This window comes from Anabrus simplex, chromosome 3, assembly GCF_040414725.1.
Source record: "Anabrus simplex isolate iqAnaSimp1 chromosome 3, ASM4041472v1, whole genome shotgun sequence".
Lineage (NCBI taxonomy): Eukaryota > Metazoa > Arthropoda > Insecta > Orthoptera > Tettigoniidae > Anabrus > Anabrus simplex.
The window spans coordinates 91,509,610-91,518,086 of NC_090267.1; the positions used below are offsets into that span (position 1 = coordinate 91,509,610).

The 8,477-nt window shown below is 35.8% G+C and overlaps 1 long non-coding RNA gene across 1 annotated transcript in view; it reads left to right on the forward strand.

Moving 5' to 3' along the window:
• The window catches only part of LOC137499001 (uncharacterized), a 51,978-nt gene extending 44,981 nt beyond the window's left edge, over positions 1 to 6,997 (forward strand). The window contains exon 3 of the long non-coding RNA XR_011017965.1: positions 6,146 to 6,997. This is a non-coding gene — a long non-coding RNA (uncharacterized lncRNA). The remainder of the gene's footprint in view (positions 1 to 6,145) is intronic.
• The last annotated feature ends 1,480 nt before the right edge of the window (positions 6,998 to 8,477 follow it).

Below are 8,477 nucleotides of genomic sequence, written 5' to 3' on the forward strand. Positions count from 1 at the left end.
CTATTTTCTATCAAATCATGGAGTAGTAGGATCACTGATGTTATTAGTGCCGATATTTTATTCCAATTTTACGATCATTCTAACCATGAAAACAACCTACATACTGTACACAATTGTCAAGATGGTGCGCCCATGACTTGAAAAAATTTCTCAATATTTATACTCAGATTCATTATATGATGTGCGACATGAGTGACAAGCCCTGTGAATTATAATTCTCGATAATTATAGCGGTTTCTTTTATGCATCGCGTATTTCCTTGATCATTTGTAATAGTTACGAAATGTCGGATCAAACAAATACATTCAATAATATTTATATTTGTGGTCCTATCTAGCGGAAGTACACTTAAACTAAACCTGCAGCTTTGTGAAGGAAGCAGGTATACCTAGGTGGGAATGAAGGACCATGCAGCATCATATTTGATACACTGAGTTTCTACGGGGACATTCTTACAACAGGAACTAGTACATACTTTCTACTTATCGTTACAACTATGCAGTTGTATAATAGCAGATATCTTGTTAATCAGGGCTAATCCACAGTAAGCGTCGTTGTCTGGTTATCAATGCACTCCAGAATACAGGGTCTCCCTTATAAACCCAGACTGAGCTCATGATGTTTGTACTCTGCGCTACGGCAGCTGCCTCAGCCCAATTTACGTCGTGCGTGACCGCCCTGCTTCAAGCGTGTATACAATCTTATACGAAATCTTACCTTATAAAAGATGCTGGAAGTGTCATCCTTCATAATGAGGGATTTCATGAACACCTTTAGGAATTTCTGCACACTAATAGCGAGATTAATGACTGTTCACATGACCATTAAGATAAAACCAGGCCTCATCCGAAAAGAACACGTGCTGTGGGACGAATAAACTATCATTAATTGACGCAAGACACCACTCATAATACTTCACTCGTATGGCTGGATCAGCAGGTTTAATGGGCCTGTGTAAACATGTATGGTTTGATGTGTAACAGTTTTGTGGCTCTGTGTGCAGAAGAAACCGAAACCCCTACTTTTTCGCTACTCTGAAGAGTGATTTATTCGGTGACCGTTCAAGATTCGCACCAATGCCATATAGCTTTTCCTCTGTTAAAACTGTTCGTGTGGGCGCATGTTTTTATTGAGCATTGAGCCAGTAGTTTCAGATTTATGTACAATTATGTGAATCTGTGCTCGTGAAGGTGGCACTTCACCAGGAAATTTCTGAACAAATGCATCGCATACCCGTCGAGCCGACTTGTACTTAAAATAGCATTTGCATTCGAAAATACGGTGTTGCAATGATATCAGTCTCACCATGTTAACAGCTGAGATTCAGACTGGCTACTTATGCTACGTCGAACACGTGAGCGTTCGTTGCAAGGTCAAGAACTATGTGCGCGCCTCCCGTACAGCTACGTAAGTCTCGGAGAGTAAAATCGCCGCTGGAAGGTCTGGGTTTTTTAAGACAGAACCTGTATATGCACATGACATTGAGACGTGCCGTCCCGATGCGGTTGTGAAGGTACAAAAAAAATATATAAAAAATAAAACGGGGGATCTAGGCCAGGGATGGCAAACCTTTTACGACTAGCGTGCCAATTAAGGTCTTGTTTATTACTTTTTTTACTCTCTAGTGTGCCATCGGTTATTTTCCTTTAAAATCATCATGAAACCACCTCATTTGGTATAAGAATGCAGTACATATAAATCCATTCTCCTCGATGTTCATGATTTATTTTGAAAACATCACCGAAAATTATATTTTTTAAATAGGTAAATTTTAAGAATAATATATATTTTTGCTTTAACCTAATAAACTTCGTAAAGCATATGACCATAGAATTAATCGTGACATGCTTCTTTATTAGAACGTAATGTTAAAAGATTTTCGACCTCTTTATTGCATGTTAAAATCATAAAAAGGATATTAGTATGTTATGTGGCGTGCCACAAAAGTCGTGTTCGCGTGTCACCTAGTGGCACGCGTGTCATAGGTTCACTATACCTACTCTAGGCCTTTCCACTCAAAACTGAACATTTATTGTTCTTATGTAACGTTCAGAATCTTTTTTGTTTTTAATGTTTTGTTTTCGACTCGTTTAGGTACGGCTAGGCTTACTAGTGTGACCTATTTTCGTGAACGTTTACTCTGGAATCTCTCTTTTCGTAATTCATATTCTAAAATGTTAATTATATTCGCAATAATGTATTTACTTATGATCATACTTGCCTGCAGTCCGTACGGGTAATGTAACCTTTATACAGGTTGTGTCCGAACTATACCGACAAAAAAAATCAGGGATGCTCTTCCTGTAATGTTAAGAACGATGGTGCAATGGGATTGGTGGAGAAAAGTTTCCTTTTTTAAAAAATGACTTTACTTGTTACTACCGAGCGCGCCATTCAAATTGATGAATTCGCTGTATTTGCTATGCCAGAGCACAAGCCACTGTCGTGATGTAGTTTTCCGTTGCCTTCCTTACCGCGCCAGAATGCGCTGTTACGTATTGGTCTGTCAAGTTCACTGAAATGCACTCACCAACCGACCGTATGAGCGAAGCGTTTATACCTTACATCATAGGGACTGGCTGCACTAAAACTAGCATTGCTCATACCTTAGTCACGTTCATGTTGACAAAGCCAATTATAAAATTGAGAATAGTCCATGACAATAAAATACTGTTCTAGCACATATGCGCCCGTATAGACAAGTCGGAGAACAAGAGACACTTCAGGGGTGCTCAGTTCGAACATGATATTACTGACTGAATAAATACAAATGGCAGGATTAAACAGTAGGTTCGAAAATAAGAAATAATCGATATTCAGTTAGTATTGTAACATTGTTTATTCAAAATAAAAAATACTTTTGCTATCCTGATTATCTCTGATTATGGGAAATGATCGCTACGTTAAATTAAATTACTGATGATTCTTGACGTGACAAAAAAATTATTCAAACAAATGGGATGTTCATTCGATTTATTTGCCCTACAATTCTAACAGAGTTGATTTATGAACATGTTTCTTTTTTGTCGTTATAATTTAACAATACTAAATTTTGAATCCTGAAAAAAATGAGTTGATGAATTTAACTCCTCGAACAATCTGAAAAAATGCATTGAATTTTAATGGAGTGTTTGGAATATAAAATATTTAAAATTTACAAAATCTATTTCTCCTCATAATAAAATTTTTCTAGTGAAGTTACGTACTTTAAATATTAATTACCATTACATGTATCCTGAAAGTGCTTTAGAAATAAAGTAAAAATTAAATCGAGACGTCGAGAGTATCTGCTCTAAATTATTCTCACTTATTTCCTCATGAGAACTAATATCTGACGTTATCGTTAAGTGGTCATTTATAGGGACTCAAAATTAATACTCTTCAAAAACCACCAAATCGAAAATTTATCGTCGTTGAAATGCTGTCAAAAATCGTGAATTATATGTAACCAAAATATCACGGATTATACCATCTGTCAACACAACACATATATCTGAAATTTACAAGATATAACTTATACCTATAAAATCTGATTAATTCTACCAACGATCTACAGGAAAAATTCTAAGGAAGAAATATTTACATTATTTACATCAGGTCAACGTACGAATTAACATTATTACTCTCCATTGGATTCCATTCTAAGGAATCACTGAAAATATGAAGTCTACAGGTGGTTAAGAATTCGTGCGATTAACGTGAGTTCGCCTGGTATCGAACTACAGTCTGATCTGGATATTTATCTGAGAATCTACGTCCAAATTCAGTCATTTTCCAATAAGATTCACACAAACATTCGTGGCTTCGAATCAATGATTTCCATAAGTTACAACAGGATAAACTTATTCCTAAAGATTAAGACAGAATTTTGGAGTACGCCTATTGACATATACTTATTATCATCATCAAAAGACTTTATCAAAGCGACTAAAATATTGCATTCTCGAAGAATTATCATCTATTTCCTTCTACCATCAATATCACGTTTTAAAATATCGTCGCACAAAACACGTCGTAATTCACTGTCAGACGACTATTACCACATATATTAATTCACCATAAGTTCATAGTACAATTACAACTTTACAATGACGACTAATATTCTCCATAAAATGTATATCACAAAACGTGTAGTCAGAAAATCACGAAAGAACATGTTATCGTCCAAGAAACAAGTCTTACTTCAATTAAATTCGTCTCGATGATTAAATATACCATTCAGAATTATATATCTGTACTCACATACTCCTAATAAATCCATGATCTTATTCCAGAATTAACATCCTGATGGCAAACTACAATTACCACGAGGTACGAATGTAAGTTCAAATATTACTGAAATATCGAAAAATATAGGGAAAATATTATCTCAATAAATTCCTACCGCCACAGATTAACTCACTAATGCAGTAAAATTCATTAAATAAGAAAGGATGGTTATGATAACACATGGATAAACTTCCGATGATCCATCATTTCAGAACTATGTAACACGTGGTTAGGAATATGACTCGTATACACGAACAAAACTTCATGTCTTAACTCGAACATTTGGGAACAATTAATGAAAGAACATGAGAAATAAATCTACTACTAGGCTACAAGACCACACCAAAAGAATAGAAAAAGAAATAAATTGCTACAAAGAACAGACATAAATAAAGACGTTGTCGACTTAACTTATACTGTAGGCTTTATGTTCAGCTCCGGACGACCTCAATTGAACAGTCTAGGGTTGAAATCCCTGCATTTCTCCTCCGTCTGCAGATTTAGCGGTTCATGATGAAATATGGGTAGACTCCAGTATGAAATCTCATCTCCTTGCGATGTAAACTTTTGAGGTCCTCTTCAACGCCACACTTCCAGATGATTTTGCTGAAACTTGTACAGAATAAATTAGAGAAATTTCTAGGCACAATCCTGCAAATTGTCATAGAAAAACACGTACTTATCATTATTTATCTGCATCCATTCGACGTCTGTTGGTTGAGTACATCTAATCGTAGTAGTAGAGACTAGCACAATTTTCCAAGTATAGGATTAACGCTGGATATGCGTCCTCACTGTCCCTGGTGACGACTGGATCTCGACTGACGTTCTCCCTCGGGTATAGCGACGTTCTCGTTGACCAGTGTACTGAGCGTAGCCGGAGAATAAATGAAATGAAGTGAGAATATGGACGCGTATGACTTCCCTTAAAAGTAGTACCATGCCCCACTGATCGTAGGAAGTACAAGTACTGAATACTTGTCAGCTCCTTTAATTAATTCTTATTACTTTCCACCAGTACACCATTTAGAATCAAACGTAAATTCAATTACTAATTATTGTAGTTTACACATGATATCATTATCACTGTTCAGTCTAATTTCGCCTTTATACACATTCGTAAGTATAAATATCACGCCGTCGATGTTACTAAAATATTTTCTTTGTATTTAATCAAGTACAACTGTGCGTGAACATATTCCAGCTATTTCTTTCTCTCCGCTTCTCATTTTTCATTTTTTAATTTTCGGATCCGGCTAGTTCGCTCCCCTTCACGTTTGAAACCTGTCGCCGCTTCGCTCAGGGAACTAGCACGTGCGATGCCGACAAAAGAACCAGACCCTTGTCACACTACCCTACATTCATCCACTTCACAAGAAGCATACGGTCACACATAACAAGTTCGGCTCAATGGCTAAATGGGTAGCGTTCTAGCCTTTGGTCCAGAGGGTCCCGGGTTCGAGTCGCGACTGGGATGGAGATTTTAACCTTATTTAGTTAACTCGACTGGCTCGGGGCTTGGTGTGTATGTACCGTCTTCATAATTAGAAATCATCTTAGGTAGGGCCCTTCCTCAGATATGTAGGTCGCCTATAGGCTATCTACTAGAAGAAGACCTGCATCAGGCCTCTCCAGAACCGTACGCAGTTATTATTGGCACATACCAAAAACATAGACCACTGTAAACACTACTTCTCACCAGAAACTGATTGTAAGAAATTGCGCAACTTATGTAGGAAGGAGTCACACTGAACTAAATGAGGAGTTTCTTAGAGATATAAAGCATGTTCTGCTATACTAAGCCAAATATTCATATGTATATCATTTTTACAGTTTACAGTTCATTCTAAATTGTATTTGTATTATTCCATTACAGATTTCACGAAGATTGGCGATGACTGCTGTCCGAATGACTTGGGGTGCCGCTACAGATTTCCACTCTGATTGCTCTAACAACATAATTAAGCTGGAATTACGACAAACTCTTTCGAATATATCGTCAAATTTATTTATTCTAACGGTTCCCGACCTTTTTCGTCTCCCATACAACGTACCACCCATTTTACTAAAGTAGTATCCCCAAACCACGCCCTCCATTTTTACCACATTGCTACATCCCTACATAGGCCTAAGTTACAACTAATGGTTGTAATAAGTTGCAGTTTCAGGAGCCTGATATATACTTAACATAGGTTTGCAAGTTTTGTTTGAAGATGGACAGCTATTGTCCATTATTTTATTAGGTAGTATCTTCAACGTGCAAAAATTAAAACATCATTATATTTCGCCTCTTGTCTACTCAAAAATAATGGAATTTTAGTAGTTCCTACACCTAAATAAATTTTGGAAATGGTGGTTAATAAAATATAGCCATTATATAGCTCGCGAGATTACATCACAACCGTGAGAAATGGCTGTGCGACTGAACTTCTTTTATTTACTAATGCTAATATTTGATTAGCTGTTTTTGTTATAGGAACATATTCTTTATAATGCAGATACAAAAGAAGTCTCACAGATGCTTCTCAGAGTTTTGAACCAGTCTCACGAGCTATGTTCATGGGTGGCTTTTGGAGAGTTTGGGAAAATATTAATAAAATGGTCAACGAGGCATCCTTATCTTTCATTTTATTGAAAACTGTTATATTGAAAACTATGCAATTGTAATATGGTTGTATTCTACAGTGAGTTATGTTGTGTTATCAAGTATAAATAAAAACAACTATGTGCGAAGAAAAGTAAGACATTTAAAATATTTAAGATTTAATTTCTTGTAACTTGTAGAGTACAGTGTTGTTAATGTGAACCTTGGGCTTATTTTGACTTAGTTATCATTTTGAAATCATGTTCAAATGTTGATAAGTACACTCTTAAGTGAGGGCTTTCATTGAGGTTGTTCCGATATTTGTTTTTAAACTTATGATGACAAATCCTAGCATGACTGCTAACATCGGTCTGTGAGTTAATAGTTATAAACATGCATATTGTTTATGTTTTAAAGCGAGTAAATATATATGTATAAAATAAGAGATTTGTCTCTACACTGCTCAGATTTTAAAAAGGAGGGTACGGTATTTCTGTATCGGTCTGGTCCACAGTAACAAAGAAATGCACTTTTTAATTTTCCGTCAAAGAGAATTTAGTGAAAATCGGTATCTATAGTCGGGGAATGAGGCACTATAATGCACGCCATAAATAATTTTATTGACCTATCTGTGTCCGTGTGACGTAAAACAAACAGCAAAAAAAATAATGTATTCACGCTGAGTGAAATCTTAGTTTAAGGGATTGCCTGAAATTTAATTCTCAAATGGGTATGTTAATAGCGGTCCTATCAATAAACACTACGTCATTTATTTATTATTTATAATTTATTATTTATTATTTATTATTTATTATTATTATTTATATCTTATACATTTGTACCGTACCGGCTATTATAATACAGACATTCATGAATTTCGATTTTTGTAGATAAATCCATATCCAAGCCGAACCACGAGAAAATGGATGAACACTTAGTTTCACGACAGTGGTAAAAAGGACTGGCTACGCAAATGTTCTGTCTACTTTAACAGGCTGTATGTAAAGTCAGGGAATAAGGCACTACAGTTTATGCTATAAATGGATGAAATGATAGTTTAGGGGAGAGGCTCCTAAAATTTAATTTTTAAATATCTATGTTATTGGTCCCATCGAAAAGTACTATATAACACATATAGAATACAACTTCCGATAATTTACATCTTACAGAGTTTTACCGTATGGGATTATGATAACAGAATACGTGAATTTAGACTTTTGTTGTTTTGTCCATATCAATGCCGAGCATTGCTAACATAGAAATATTGTTCAGTCGTGTTAACTGGCGATGATATTTATCATGATTGTTAAGGTGCAAAACCACGCGTGGCCATCGGTCCACACCGACAAAGAAAATCTTGAAAATGATTGTAGAAAATGAGAAGAAAGTCATAAAGGAACGATCGCTTGAAGAATGAGACAAGAGAGAGTTGTGAAAAAAGGAAGAACTCCCTTTACATTAGAAGCTCTAATATCACAGAGTCAGAAGGAAACTAACTGTGAAGGCCTATAATATGGAAAGCTCATAAAAATGTCAACAATAATATTACATCGATCATTGTTGTGATCGCTACTGTGTATCACTATTGACCTATCCAAGGATTTTTATCGGGTAGATGATGGGA